Source organism: Rhopalosiphum padi, unplaced genomic scaffold, assembly GCF_020882245.1.
Source record: "Rhopalosiphum padi isolate XX-2018 unplaced genomic scaffold, ASM2088224v1 scaffold29, whole genome shotgun sequence".
NCBI classification, from domain to species: Eukaryota; Metazoa; Arthropoda; class Insecta; order Hemiptera; family Aphididae; genus Rhopalosiphum; species Rhopalosiphum padi.
Genome location: NW_026870017.1, coordinates 5,661 through 22,208, shown reverse-complemented (window position 1 = coordinate 22,208; position 16,548 = coordinate 5,661). Strand labels below are relative to the sequence as shown.

Below are 16,548 nucleotides of genomic sequence, written 5' to 3'. Positions count from 1 at the left end.
AAAATTATTGGTATAATAATTGAAATTTCGATATCAAAAATTAAAAAAATAATTGCAATTAAATAAAAATTTAATGAAAATGGGATTCGTGATTTATTAAATGGGTCAAAACCACATTCAAAGGGTGCTGACTTATTATAATTAAATTTTATTTTTATATTAATTATAATTATTAGTATAAAAAGAATTATTAAAATAATAAATATTACAATTATTGAAATTAAATTTAATATAATTATTTTATTTAAATTTTAAACTTTTTGATTGGAAATCAAATATACTAATTTATATTAATAAAATTAATTATTTCATCAATAAAAAGTTATATAAAGAAATAGTCAAATGATATCAATAAAATGTCAATATCAAGCTCCTAATTCAAATCTGATATGATGAATATGAGAAAAGTGAAGTTTAATTATTCGTATAAGATTGATAATTAAAAAAATTGTTCCGATAATTACATGTAAACCATGAAATCCTGTTGCTATATAAAAAGAAGAACCAAAAATTGAATCTGAGAATGTAAATGTAGCTTGTTTATATTCTAATATTTGAAGTATTAGAAAGTAGATACTTAAAATAATTGTTAAATTTATAAAAATGATAGTTTTTTTTTTAGAATTATTAAGTAAGTAAAGATGAGCTAAAGTAACAGTAAAACTTGATGTTAATAAAATAATTGTATTTAATAAAGGAATTAATAATGGATTGAAAAATATAATATTTTTTGGTGGTCAATTTAGTCCTAGTTCAATTGATGGTGCTAAAGAATTGTGTAGAAAATTTCAAAAAAAAGAAATAAATAAAAATATTTCAGAGATAATAAATAAGATTATTCTAAATTTGATTAAATTTATAATATAAAAATTATGATTACCTTGAAATGTTCTTTCTCGAATTACATCTCGTCATCATAAGATAGAAATACTAATAATTATTAGTAGATTAAATAATGATATTATATTTATTTTAAAATTTATAATTATAATATTAGAAATTATTAAATTAAATGTATTAAATGCTATTAAGATAGGTCATGGACTTAATCTTAAAATAAAATATGGTTGATTAATTTTTATCATTATTCACTAGAGTATAAAGATGAAAGAATTGAGAATACATAACTTTGAATTAAAGCTACGCATAATTCAAAAATTATTATAAATATTTGAATAAAAATAATAATAATTATAAGTGAATTAAAATTTAATAGAGTTATTAATAAATGTCCTGCAATTAAATTAGCTGTTAAACGAATAGAAAGAGATATTGGTCGAATAATAATTCTTATTGTTTCAATAATTGTTATTAATGGGGCTAGGTAAATTGGTGTATTTAAAGGAATCAAGTGTGCAATTATATTTTTAGTGTTTTTACAAGTTGACAAAATAATAAAAAATATTCAAAATGGAATAGCTAAAGTAACAGAAAATACTATATGACTTGATGATGAAAAAATATATGGGAATAAGCTAAAAAAATTATTAAGTAGAATAAATATAAAAAGTGAAATAAATAAAAATGCAGGAGATTTAGTTTTTTTTATTTTATAAAGTATTAGTATTTCATTGTTTAGTATATTAAATATTTTAAATAATAATCAGTTTATTCGATTTGGTAAGATTCATAAAAAGTTTGGTATAAATAAAATGATTAAAAGAGTTCTGATTCAATTTATTTCTAAATTAAAAATTGTTGTTGATGGGTCAAAAATATTAAATAAATTTGTTGTAATTTTTTATGTTATTTTTTTTAAAAAAATTAATTTTTAAGTTTTTAATAAAATTAAAATATAGTAAGTTTATGATTACATAAAATGTAGAAAAAAAAAATAAGAATAAAATTAATCAATTAATTGGTGCTATTTGAGGAATTAAGTGATATTAATAAATAATTTTAATTTGACAAATTAATGTTATGCTTTAACTAATCTCTTTCATTAGAAGTAATTGCTAATTTACTATATTTTGATTTAAGAGATCATTACTTTGCTTTTCAGTCATCTAATGAATTAAAAATTTTTAATTCAATAAATAAATTTATTTAAATTAATTGATTCAATTTGAATAGGTATAAATCTGTGATTAATACCACAAATTTCTGAGCATTGTCCAAAGTATATTCCTGGTCGATTTATAAAAAGATTAATTTGATTTATTCGTCCTGGGATTGCATCAATTTTAATAGCTAAACTTGGAATTGTTCATGAATGAATTACATCGTCTGACGAAATTAAGAGTCGAATATTAAATTTAAATGGGATAATAGTTTTATTATCTACTTCAATTAATCGAAAATTTTCTTTATTTAATTCATTTATTATATAAGATTCAAATTCAATATTTGAAAAATCTGAATATTCATATGATCAGAATCATTGATGACCAAAAATTTTAATTGTTAAAATTGGGCATTTAATTTCATCTATTAAGTATAGTAGGTGAAGTGAAGGTATAGCAATAAAAATTAAAATAATTGGTGGAGTTGTAGTTCAGATAAATTCAATTATTTGATTTTCAGAGATTTTAATATTAATAAATTTATTTTTTATAATAAAAATTATTATATAAGTAATTGTTGTTATAATTATAATAATAATGAAAATTGTATGATCGTGAAAAAAAATTAATTGTTCTATTAGTGGTGAATTACTATTTTGAAATCTTAGTTTTATTCAAGTTATAATTTCTAAAAAAAGATTATTCTTTATAAATGAATTTTAAGTTCATTGCATATAGTTTCTGCCATATTAGAAATTAATAATTAGAGGTAATTCTGAATATGAATGTTCTAAGGGTGGTAAATTATGAATTCATTCAATAGAATTTCTTAAATTTAATTTAAAAATAGTTGTTTTTTTTAAAAAAATTCTATTTCAAATACAATAAATTAAAATAATAATTCTAAATGTTGAAATTATTGAACCAATTGATGAAATTATATTTCATAGTAAAAAATTATTTGGGTAATCTGTGTATCGTCGAGGTATACCATTTAAACCTAAAAAATGTTGGGGGAAGAAAGTTATATTTACCCCAATAAATATTAAAATGAATTGAATTTTTAAAATAAAATTATTTATTGAAAATCCAGTGAAAATTGGGAATCAATGAATTAAACTAGCAATAATAGCAAATACAATTCCTATTGATAATACATAGTGGAAATGAGCTACTACATAGTAAGTATCGTGAAGAATGATATCAATAGATGAATTAGCAAGAATTACTCCTGTCAATCCTCCAATTGTGAATAAAAAAATAAAACCTAAAGATCAAATTGTGGAAGGTGAAAAATTAATTTTAGATCCATAAATAGTAGCTAATCATCTAAAAATTTTAATTCCTGTTGGAATTGCAATAATTATAGTTGCTGATGTAAAATATGCTCGTGTATCAACGTCTATTCCAATTGTAAATATATGATGTGCTCATACAATAAATCCTAATAATCCAATAGTTAGTATAGCATAGATTATACTAATATTACCGAATGTTTCGTTTTTATTACTTTCTTGACTAATAATATGTGAAATTAATCCAAATCCGGGTAAAATTAAAATATATACTTCTGGATGTCCAAAAAATCAGAATAAATGTTGATAAAGAATTGGATCTCCTCCTCCTGCAGGGTCAAAGAATGATGTATTTAAATTACGATCAGTAAGAAGTATAGTAATTGCACCAGCTAAAACAGGTAAGGATAAAATTAATAATATAGCTGTAATTAAAATTGATCAAGGGAATAATGGAATTTGATTTAATTTTATATTATTAGGTATTATATTTAAAATTGTACAAATAAAATTAATTGCTCCTAAAATTGATGAGATTCCTGCTAAATGTAGAGAAAAAATTGTTAAATCAACTGAAATATTATTATGAGCAATATTATTAGATAAAGGGGGATAAATTGTTCATCCTGTTCCTGTTCCGTTATTAATTATAAAACTACAAATTATTATTATTAATGAAGGAGGTAATAATCAAAATCTAATATTATTTAATCGTGGGAATGATATATCAGGGCATCCTATTATTATAGGAATTAATCAATTTCCAAAACCACCAATAACAATTGGTATAGTTATAAAAAAAATTATAATAAAAGCGTGAATTGTAACAATTACATTATATAATTGATTATTATTAATAATTGAATTAATTTGACTTAGTTCTAGTCGAATTAAGATTCTAAGGGATGAACCAATTATACCTGATCAAATACCAAATAAAAAATATAAAGTTCCAATATCTTTATGATTAGTTGAAAAGATTCATTTTATAGATAAAATGGCTGATAATAGGTTATAAATTGTAAATTTATATATAGATTTAAAAAATCTTTTTATCAATAACTTTATATTCAAATTCTATGATATTAAATTGCAAATTTAAAGGTATTAATTATTTTAATTAAGGTTTAAAAAAAAATATTTTTAATTTTGAAGATTAATAGTTTAATTTAACTTAAAACCTTAATAAATAAATAAATAACTAAAAAATAATCTAAAGAAGTTAATAAATATTAATAAGTTGTAATTATTTTTTTTTAATTGAAGATATCATTTATTGAATAAGTTAAAATTAAATAATATGAAATAAGTTATTTTAATATAAAAATATAAATTTAAAATTGTTAATATAATTAATATTATTATAATTAAATATAAATTATTATAAATTAAGTTTTTGATTAATATTCATTTTATTAAAAACCCAATTATAGGTGGTAATCCTATAATTGAAAAAATTAATATTATTAAATTTAGTTTAAAGAAAAAATTTAAATTAAAAAATTTTATTTGATTAATATAATTAATATTATAATTATTTAAAATTTTAATAATTAAAAAATTTAAAATTGAGTAAATTAAAAAATAATTGATTCATAATTTATTATTTATTAAAATTGCAAATAGTATTCATGTTGAATTATTGATTGAAGATATTGCTAAGATTTTACGTATAGAATTTTGATTTATTCCAAAAATTGAGTTTATTGAAATTAAAATAATTAAGAAAATTAAATTTTTATCAATATTTAGATATGAAATTAAAACAAATGGGGAAATTTTTTGTCAAGTTATTATTAATAGGCATGAAAATCAATTTAATCCTTCTATTATTGAAGGTAATCATAAGTGAAAAGGTATTAATCTTAATTTTATTAATAGTGGTAAAATAATTAAAATATTACTATTATTTATAAAAAAAAAATTTTTATTAATTAAGAAAATTAATAATAAAATTGAAGCAAAAGCTTGAATTAAGAAATATTTTATTGTAGCTTCAATAGAGTAAATTGATGATTTAAAATTTAAAATAGGAATAATTGAGAATAAGTTTAATTCTAACCCTATTCATATTGAAAGTCAATTAGATGCTGAAATTGATATTAAAGTTCTAAATATTAATATAATTAAAAATATTATTTTTGTTAAATTTAAATTTATCAGAAAAAAGAATATTATTCTATATTTGAAGTATGAATCCAAAAGCTTAATTTAGCTTATTTTTCTAATTTACTTATACTTAAGTGTTTATGCATATAAATTTTTGAAATTTATGGATTAGTTTAATTCTTAAAGTATAATAAAAGTATATATAATACATGATTTACTCTATCAAAGTAACCCTTTTTCAGGCATTTTATTTTTAAAATATTATTTAATAAAAAAATGTTTATTGGTTTATAAATGTATTAGAAAAAATATCAGAAAATTTTTTAAAAAAAAATATTTTAATGAGGCATGACGTTTCTATTTATCTGAAAAGGGGGGCTATGCCCCTCCAAAAAAAAAAAGAAGGAAGAAGAGTATATAGAGGATTTATAAATATGTATAGTAGTATACATATATAGACTTCATATGTATATAGTATATATATATATAATATAAATATACATCTATATAGCTTATATATTATATATATATATATATATATATATATAAATCCTTATATGATGTTAATAATCTATACATTTAATATATATATATATATATTAATATATAAATCCTTATATGAATATATATAGATATTTATTGTATATATATATATAAGAGGTAAAGAAGAAAAGTATTAGTTATTTTATATTAATAATATTAATTTGATTAAAATAATTAATTTAAGTAATTATATTTAAAAACAGAAACTAATAAATTGTATTAAAATTTAGATTTAAAATTTAAATAGTATTATAATTAAAAAATATTAGAATTAAAGTTAAAATAATTAATTTAAGTAATTATATTTAAAAAACAGAAACTAATAAATTGTATTAAAATTTAGATTTAAAATTTAAATAGTATTATAATTAAAAAATATTAGAATTAAAGTTAAAATAATTCAGTTAATTATTTAAATTTTGATTTAATTTATTTATTTAAAATTTATAATATTATAAAACCGTATTATTTTAATTTTACTAATAATTATAATTTATTTTGTTATAAAATTTTATTTAATTAAAAAGATACATGAAATTTTTTGATTGTTAATAATTTCTTAAAGGATTTTAATTATTCTCAGTATTAAGTATTAAATATTAAAGAAATTTAGATTTAATTATTAATTTAAGTATAAACTAAATATGTGCCAGCAGTTGCGGTTAAACATAATATACAAATAAAATAGTTTGGTTATTAGTATTAAATATAATTTATAATTTAATTTTTTTTTAAAAAGTAAAATTTAATTAAATATTATTATTATAATTATTTTATTCTATTAAATTTTATTTAAAACTAGGATTAGATACCCTATTATAAAAATTTAAATTAATTTACTAAAAAATTAATAGTTATGTTCTTTAAATTTAAAAAATTTGGCGGTATTTTAGTCTTATTAGAGGAACCTGTTTATTAATTGATAATCCACGATTAATTTTACTTATTTAATTAATTCATATATCGCTGTCATGAATATATTAAAAAATTTATTTTCTTTATTTATTATTATAATTTATGTTAAGTCAAGATGTGGTTTATAAATAAGAATATAATGGGTTACATTAAATTTTATTTTTGGATTTTAAATGAAAATTAAAATGAAATTGGATTTAATAGTAAATTTATTTATTTTGTTAATATGAAGAAAGATCTAAAATATGTACATATTGCCCGTCATTCTTATTAAAAATAAGACAAGTCGTAACAAAGTAAATGTACTGGAAAGTGTATTTAGAAAGATTAAATAAATATCTAAATTTAAGTATATCATTTACAATGATAAGATGTTGTTAAACTTTATTTAAATTTATTTTATTAATATAATAATTTTTATTTGATTTTTTATAAAAATAATTTATTTATTTAAGGTTTTAGTATTTATTAAAAATTAATTTATAGATTTATAGTTTAATAGTATTGTGAAAGAAATAATTAAATTTATAAAAGAATTAATTTAGTACCTTTTGTATCAGGGTTGATTAAAATTTTTAATTTTTTTTTAAATTCTCAAAATTTATAGAGTTAATTTTATTATTAATTTATTGTGTTATAAATATTTATAAAATAATATTAGTTTTGAAATTTAATTCGTTATATTATATTTAGTTATTTAAGATTTAAATTTAATTTAAAATTTTAAAAGTTATTTTGATTTTGTTGATTAATATTTTAAATTTAAATTATTTTAGGGATAAGCTTGAAATTTTTATATAATAATTTATTTATTTTAATAATTTATAGGAATAGAAATTTTTATTTAAGTTTGTAAAAATTTATTATTTATTTATTTTTAATTTATTATAAATTATTTATTATTAATATTAAATTTTATTAATGAATATTTAATTAATAGTAATAATGATTAAATTAGTATAATTTACATTTATAAATTATGAATTCGGCAAAAATTATTTTCATCTGTTTAACAAAAACATTGTATTAAGTTTAATTTAATATAGGATCTGCTCAATGATTTATTAAATAGCTGCAGTATTTTGACTGTGCAAAGGTAGCATAATAATTAGTCTTTTAATTGAGGACTTGTATGAAAGATTTGATGAGAAATAAACTTTATTATTTATATAATTAAAATTTTATTTTTAAGTAAAAAAGCTTAAATTATTTAAAGGGACGATAAGACCCTATAAAACTTTATAAATTTTAATTTTAATTTTTTTGGTTTTATAAATATTTTATTTTTATAATTTATTTTATTGGGGTGATAAAAAAAATTAATAAACTTTTTTTAAAATTTAACATTATTTAATGAATTTTTGAATTAAAATTTTTAATTAAAGGAAAAAGTTACTTTAGGGATAACAGCGTAATTAATTTTTTAAGTCCAAATTTAAAAATTAGTTTGCGACCTCGATGTTGAATTAAGATTAATCTTAGGTGCAAAATTTTAAGTATTAGGTCTGTTCGACCTTTAAATTCTTACATGATTTGAGTTCAAACCGGTGTAAGCCAGGTTGGTTTCTATCTTTTAAAAATTAATTTGTTTTAGTACGAAAGGATTAAATAATTAAATTAAATTTTTATTAAATGAATAAAAATAATTTAACTATTTTGGCAGATAATTGTGTTAAATTTAGAATTTAATTATATAATTTTTATTATAGATAGTAATTTTTATATTTGTTATAATTATTAATTTTTTGATTTTATTTTTAATAGTTTTTATAAGAGTTGCTTTTTTTACTTTATTAGAGCGTAAAGTTTTAGGTTATATTCAATTACGTAAAGGTCCGAATAAGTTTTTGATTAAAGGTATTTTTCAACCTATAGGTGATGGGTTAAAATTATTTTTTAAAGAAGTTAATTATCCGAGTAATATAAATTTTTTTATTTTTATAATTTCTCCTTTATTGGGTTTATTAATTTCAATTTTTTTTTGATTTATTTATCCTTATATTGGTATGAACTATATTATAGGATTTGGTTTAATTTATATATTTTGTTGTTCAAGTTTAATAGTTTATATTTTTTTAATAATTAGATGATCTTCGAATTCTAATTATTCAGTTTTAGGTATAATTCGGTTTATTTCTCAAATGATTTCATATGAAGTTAGAATAATAATTATTATTATAAATTTAATATTTTTAATTAATAGTTTTAATTTAAATGATTTTTATATCTATCAAATTAATTTAAAATTTTTTTTTTTTCTTTTTTTTTTGTTTATTTTATTATTAATTAGATTTTTAGCTGAAATAAATCGTTCTCCTTTTGATTTTTCTGAGGGTGAATCAGAATTAGTTTCTGGATTTAATATTGAATTTAGAAGTTTATCTTTTATTTTTATTTTTATATCTGAATATATAAGAATTATATTTATAGGGATACTATTATGTGAAATGTTTTTTGGTTTGATAATAAATAAATTTTATTTAAATATTTTTATTTTGATTTTTATATTTATAGTTATTTGATTACGTGGGTTTTTACCACGATTTCGTTATGATAAATTAATATATTTAGTTTGGAAATTAATTTTACCTTTGTCTTTATTTTTATTTGTCTTTAATTTTTCTATTAAATTATTTAACTTATATCATTAATTTAAGTATTAAGTTAATAGAATTAAATTCTATTTTTTATTTTCAAAATAAATATTTTAAATAAATTAATTAACTAAATTAATAATTTATCTCATAACTTTATGATATAAAAGTTAATGAAAAAGTAAGAAAAATAAATTGTTGTAAAAATTTGCCCTGTTGTAATAAATGGGTATTCAACTGGTTGTATCCCAATTCAGGTTAAAATAAAAAATGTTATAATAAATATTCAGAATAAAAATTTATTTAATGGGTAAAATTTATTTCTTAAAAAATTTTTATTGTTTAATATAGGTAAGATTAATAAAATTAAAATTGAAAGTATTAAAGCAATAACCCCTCCTAATTTATTAGGGATTGCTCGTAAAATTGAATAAGAAAATAAAAAATATCATTCTGGTTGAATGTGATTTGGTGTAATTATTGAATTTGCTATAATAAAATTATTGTGATCATTTAGTAGGTATGGAAAAATTAAAGCTAAAATAAAAAATATTCATATAAATATGATTAATCCAATTAAATCTTTAATTAGAAAATATGGAGAAAAAGTAATTTTATCAAAATTTCTATTAATTCCTAGTGGATTATTAGAACCTGTTAAATGAAGAAAGAATAAGTGAATAAAAGTAAATAAAATAATAATAAATGGTAAAATAAAATGGATTGAGAAAAATCGTGTTAATGTAGCATTATTAATTGAGAATCCCCCTCAAATTCAAATAACAATTGAATTTCCTAAATAAGGAATTGCTGATAATAAATTTGTGATTACTGTTGCCCCCCAAAATGATATTTGTCCTCATGGTAATACATAACCTACAAATGCTGTTATTATTGTTAATAATAATAAAATTACTCCAATAATTCATGTTATTTTAAAGTTGAAAGAATTTATATAGATACCTCGTCTAATATGAATATAAATTATAATAAAAAATATAGAAGCCCCATTTGCATGGAAAGATCGGATTAATCATCCAAAGTTAATATTTCGATTTATATTAATAATTCTTTGAAAAGCTAAATTAATATCTGTTTTATAATGGAAGGCTAAAAATAATCCTGTTAAAATTTGATTAATTAAACAAATTATTAATAAAGATCCAAAATTTCATATAAAACTAATTCTAGCTGGTGTAGGTAAATTTAATATTGGGGATAAAGTTTTTAGTATATTTTTTTTCATTAATTATTTTTTTGTCGAATTGGTCCTTTATTAATTTTTAGTATTCAAATAATTAAAATTAATATAAAAAAAAGGATTAAGATAATTAAATAAATTATTAAATTATTTGGTATTATGAATATATTTAATAAATTAAAATTATCTTCAAATATAAATTTATTTTCATAATTGAAATTTTCAAGATTGAGATTTAATTTTAAATAAAAGATTAACATTAAAATTAATGTTAATTTATAAATTATAATTTTATAATTTTTATTAATATTTAATTCATTAAAAGCAATTCTTGAAATATATAAAAAAATAATTATTAATCCTCCAATGTATAAGATAAATACTATAAATGAAATTCATGCTGTTTTAGTAATTATATTAATTATTAATGTTAAAGTTATAGTTTGAATTAAAATGATTAAGTTTGATCTAATTGGTGATTTTATTATAGTTAATAAAATTGCTATGGTTAAATTAGTTAATAAAATAAATTTTAAAATTCAGTATATATTTTAATTAAAATATTAATTTTGGAGATTAATGATAATATGTATATATTTATACTGATTTATTTTAAATAATTTTATAATTTTGATTTACAATATCAATGTTTTTTTTAAACTATTAAAATGATAAATTTATTTATTTTAGTATTAATATTTATATTATTTTCTGGAGTTTTATTTTATATTTTTAATTTTAATCATTTATTAATAATACTTTTAGGATTAGAATATTTATTATTAATTTTATCTTTATTATTTTTATTAAATTTAATAATATTTATTAAACAATATGTTTTATTATTAATTTTTTTTATTTTTTGTATTAGTGAAAGAGTTTTAGGTTTAACAATTTTGATTTTAATAGTTCGTATATATGGTAATGATTACTTAAAGTCATTAATAATTTTACAATGTTAATAATTTTAATATTAATTTTATTTAGTATGATTTTTTTTAGTCTTAATTTTAAAAGATGATGATTAGCCCAGAATTTTTTTTTTTTTTTTTTTTTTTTTTATATATTTCAAGATACCTATGTTTAATTATTTTTTAAATGTTAGTTATTTATTTGGTATAGATATATTTTCTTATTTGATATTTATATTAGGTGTTTGAATTATTAGATTAGTTTATATTTCTAGATTTAGTCTTAAGAATAATTATTTAAAGTATTTTAATTTTTTAATATTTATTTTTATTATTATTTTTTATTTTTGTTTTTTTAGAAATAATTTTATTTTATTTTATATTTTTTATGAAATTAATTTAATTCCTGTTATTATTTTAATTTATGGTTGAGGTTATCAATATGAGCGTTTTAAGGCTGGTTTTTATTTATTTATTTATATAATTTTTTTTTCTTTACCTTTTTTTTCTTGTTTATTGAGTTTAAATAATTTTAATTTTATATTTATATATTATTATGATTACTTATATAATTTAAATTTTTATTATTATTTATTTTTAATAATAATTTTTTTAGTTAAGATACCTTTATTTATATTTCATATTTGACTTCCAAAGGCTCATGTTGAGGCTCCTATTAGTGGTTCAATAATTTTAGCTGGGATTATATTAAAATTAGGTGGTTTTGGTATTTATCATGTTTTAATATTAGTTTTTAAAGTTAACTTAAAATTTAATTATTTATTTATTTCTTTATGTTTATTAGGTATATTGGTTTTAAGATTAGTTTGTTTTTTTCAGAGAGACTTAAAAATTTTGATTGCTTATTCTTCTGTTGTTCATATAGCTTTAGTAATTATTGGGTTTTTAACTTTAAATAATTGTGGTTATTTTGGTTCATTAATTTTAATATTTGGCCATGGTTTATGTTCTTCTGGTTTATTTTGTTTAAGAAATATTTGTTATTTACGTTTTAAAAGTCGAAGTTTATTTTTAAATAAGGGTTTAATTAATATTTATCCTGTTTTATCATTTTGGTGATTTTTATTATGTTCTTCAAATATATCTTTTCCCCCATCTTTAAATTTATTTGGTGAATTATTTTTATTAATTAGTTTAATAATTTGATTAGATTATTTTTATATATTATATTTTTTAATTATAATTTTAATATTTTTATATAGTTTATATTTATATTTATATACTCAATATGGTAAATTATTTTTTAATATAAATTATTTAGTTTATATTAATTTAAGAGAATATATATTATTATTTATGCATTGAGTTCCATTAAATTTAATTTTTTTAATTATAGAATTATTTTGTTATTTAAATAGTTTATTTAAAATATTAATTTGTGGAATTAAAGATTATATTTTTATATTTAAATAATTAAATTTAATTTTTTTTTTTTTTTTTTTTTTTTTTTATTTTATTTTATTTGTAGTTTTTTTTATTATAGGTTTATTAATGATTTATTTTGATAAATTTTATTTTATTGAATATATATTTTTTTTTTTTAATTCTTGTATAGTTTTATATGTTATTTTAATAGATTGAATATCTTTAATATTTATTTCTTTTGTTTTTTTAATTTCTTCTATAATTTTATTATATAGTATAGAATATATAAATTATGATTTTAATAAGAGTCGATTTTTAATATTAATAAATTTTTTTATTATATTTATATTTTTTTTGGTTATTAGTCCTAATTTGATTAGAATTTTATTAGGTTGGGATGGTTTAGGGATGGTTTCTTTTTGTTTAGTTGTTTTTTATCAAAATAAAAAATCTTATAGTTCAGGTTTAGTAACAGTTATTTTAAATCGTTTAGGTGATTTATTTATTATTATATCTATAATTTGAATATTAAATTTTGGTTCTTGAAATTTTATTTTAATTGATTATTATGTTAATTTAAATTATTTATTTTTTATTATATTGATAATTATAATAGCTTCTTTAACTAAGAGAGCTCAGATTCCTTTTTCTTCTTGACTTCCTTTAGCTATAGCAGCCCCTACTCCTGTTTCTTCATTAGTTCATTCTTCTACTTTAGTTACTGCTGGTATTTACTTAATAATTCGTTTTAATGAAATTTTTTTAAATTTTTCTTTTTTAAATTATTTAATAGTAATTTCTTGTTTGACAATATTAATAGCTGGTTTGAATGCAATTTTTGAATTTGATTTAAAGAAAATTATTGCTTTTTCTACTTTAAGACAAATAAGATTTATATTTATAATTTTATGTTTAGGTAAAATTGATATATGTTTTTTTTATTTATTAATACATGCTTTATTTAAATCTATAATATTTTTAAGAGCTGGGATTTTAATTTTAAATATAAATAATAATCAAGATATTCGTAAAATGGGTGGTTTAATTGATTATTTACCTTTTTGTGGTTTAATTTTTATATTTACTTTAATGTCTTTATGTGGTTTTCCTTTTTTTTGTAGTTTTTATTCAAAGGATTTAATTTTTGAATATTTTTTAATAATAAATTTAAATTTTTTTTTTTTTTTTTTTTTTTTATTTTCTTTTTTTTTAACTTTTTTTTATTCTATTCGTGTAATTTATTATTTAATAATAATAAATTTTTCTATATATAATTATATAATAATTGTTAAATTTGAAAGAAAAATTTTGATTATTAGAATAATATTTATTAGATTTATTATAATTTTTTTTGGTTCTTTTTTTATATGATTGATATTTTATAAGTTTGATTTAATTTTATTAGAATTTAAATTTAAAATTTTAAGAGTTTTAATTTTATTTTTTAGAATTTGATTTTTTTTTGAACTTAATAATTTTTTATTTTCTATAAGTTATTTTATTTCTTTATTTAATGTTTTTTTTTTTGGTATAATATGAAATTTATTATTTTTTAAGGTTAATTTTTTTTTAAATAATTTTCTTTATGTTGGTTTTTTTTCTTTAAAAGTTTTCGAGGTTGGTTGAATTGAATATAATTTAAATAGAGGTTTAATTTTTTTTTTTAAAAAATTAATTTTATTTAGTCAAAATATTTTTTTAAATAGTTATAAGGTTTATATTTTATTATTTTTTTTATGATTTTTAATTATTTTATTTTTTAATTATTAAATTTGAATAGCTTAATTATAGAGCATTATATTGAAGATATAAAGGTAAATTTAAATTTTTTAAATAATTTTAAAAATTTTATTTTTTAAAAAAAAAGTTTTATTTTGAAATAAAGACTAAATCTTAGTTAAGGTTATTTTTGTGTTTTTAAAAAAAGGTAAAATTTTGATTTAATTTTAATTTTTTTTTTATGGTAAGGTAGCTACCTTTGCAAATTTTTAAAAATTTTATTTTTTAAAAAAAAAGTTTTATTTTGAAATAAAGACTAAATCTTAGTTAAGGTTATTTTTGTGTTTTTAAAAAAAGGTAAAATTTTGATTTAATTTTAATTTTTTTTTTATGGTAAGGTAGCTACCTTTGCAAATTTTTAAAAATTTTATTTTTTAAAAAAAAAGTTTTATTTTGAAATAAAGACTAAATCTTAGTTAAGGTTATTTTTGTGTTTTTAAAAAAAGGTAAAATTTTGATTTAATTTTAATTTTTTTTTTATGGTAAGGTAGCTACCTTTGCAAATTTTTAAAAATTTTATTTTTTAAAAAAAAAGTTTTATTTTGAAATAAAGACTAAATCTTAGTTAAGGTTATTTTTTTGTTTTTAAAAAAAGGTAAAATTTTGATTTAATTTTAATTTTTTTTTTATGGTAAGGTAGCTATCTTTGCAAATTTTTAAAAATTTTATTTTTTAAAAAAAAAGTTTTATTTTGAAATAAAGACTAAATCTTAGTTAAGGTTATTTTTGTGTTTTTAAAAAAAGGTAAAATTTTGATTTAATTTTAATTTTTTTTTATGGTAAGGTAGCTACCTTTGCAAATTTTTAAAAATTTTATTTTTTAAAAAAAAAGTTTTATTTTGAAATAAAGACTAAATCTTAGTTAAGGTTATTTTTTTGTTTTTAAAAAAAGGTAAAATTTTGATTTAATTTTAATTTTTTTTTATGGTAAGGTAGCTACCTTTGCAAATTTTTAAAAATTTTATTTTTTAAAAAAAAAGTTTTATTTTGAAATAAAGACTAAATCTTAGTTAAGGTTATTTTTGTGTTTTTAAAAAAAGGTAAAATTTTGATTTAATTTTAATTTTTTTTTATGGTAAGGTAGCTACCTTTGCAAATTTTTAAAAATTTTATTTTTTAAAAAAAAAGTTTTATTTTGAAATAAAGACTAAATCTTAGTTAAGGTTATTTTTTTGTTTTTAAAAAAAGGTAAAATTTTGATTTAATTTTAATTTTTTTTTATGGTAAGGTAGCTATCTTTGCAAATTTTTAAAAATTTTATTTTTTAAAAAAAAAGTTTTATTTTGAAATAAAGACTAAATCTTAGTTAAGGTTATTTTTGTGTTTTTAAAAAAAGGTAAAATTTTGATTTAATTTTAATTTTTTTTTTATGGTAAGGTAGCTACCTTTGCAAATTTTTAAAAAATTTTATTTTTTAAAAAAAAAGTTTTATTTTGAAATAAAGACTAAATCTTAGTTAAGGTTATTTTTGTGTTTTTAAAAAAAGGTAAAATTTTGATTTAATTTTAATTTTTTTTTATGGTAAGGTAGCTACCTTTGCAAATTTTTAAAAATTTTATTTTTTAAAAAAAAAGTTTTATTTTGAAATAAAGACTAAATCTTAGTTAAGGTTATTTTTGTGTTTTTAAAAAAAGGTAAAATTTTGATTTAATTTTAATTTTTTTTTATGGTAAGGTAGCTACCTTTGCAAATTTTTAAAAATTTTATTTTTTAAAAAAAAAGTTTTATTTTGAAATAAAGACTAAATCTTAGTTAAGGTTATTTTTGTGTTTTTAAAAAAAGGTAAAATTTTGATTTAATTTTAATTTTTTT

General features: G+C 16.5%; 2 pseudogenes across 1 annotated transcript; both read right to left on the bottom strand.

Annotated features, from left to right (window-relative positions):
- Positions 1–2,012: 2,012 nt before the first annotated feature.
- On the bottom strand, positions 2,013–2,695 carry LOC132931561 (cytochrome c oxidase subunit 2-like; annotated as a pseudogene).
- A 6,895-nt stretch (positions 2,696–9,590) lies between these two features.
- Positions 9,591–11,160, bottom strand: LOC132931560 (cytochrome b-like; annotated as a pseudogene). The gene has a single exon (XR_009662738.1). The product of XR_009662738.1 is annotated as a cytochrome b-like (transcript).
- Between the last annotated feature and the right edge of the window lie 5,388 nt (positions 11,161–16,548).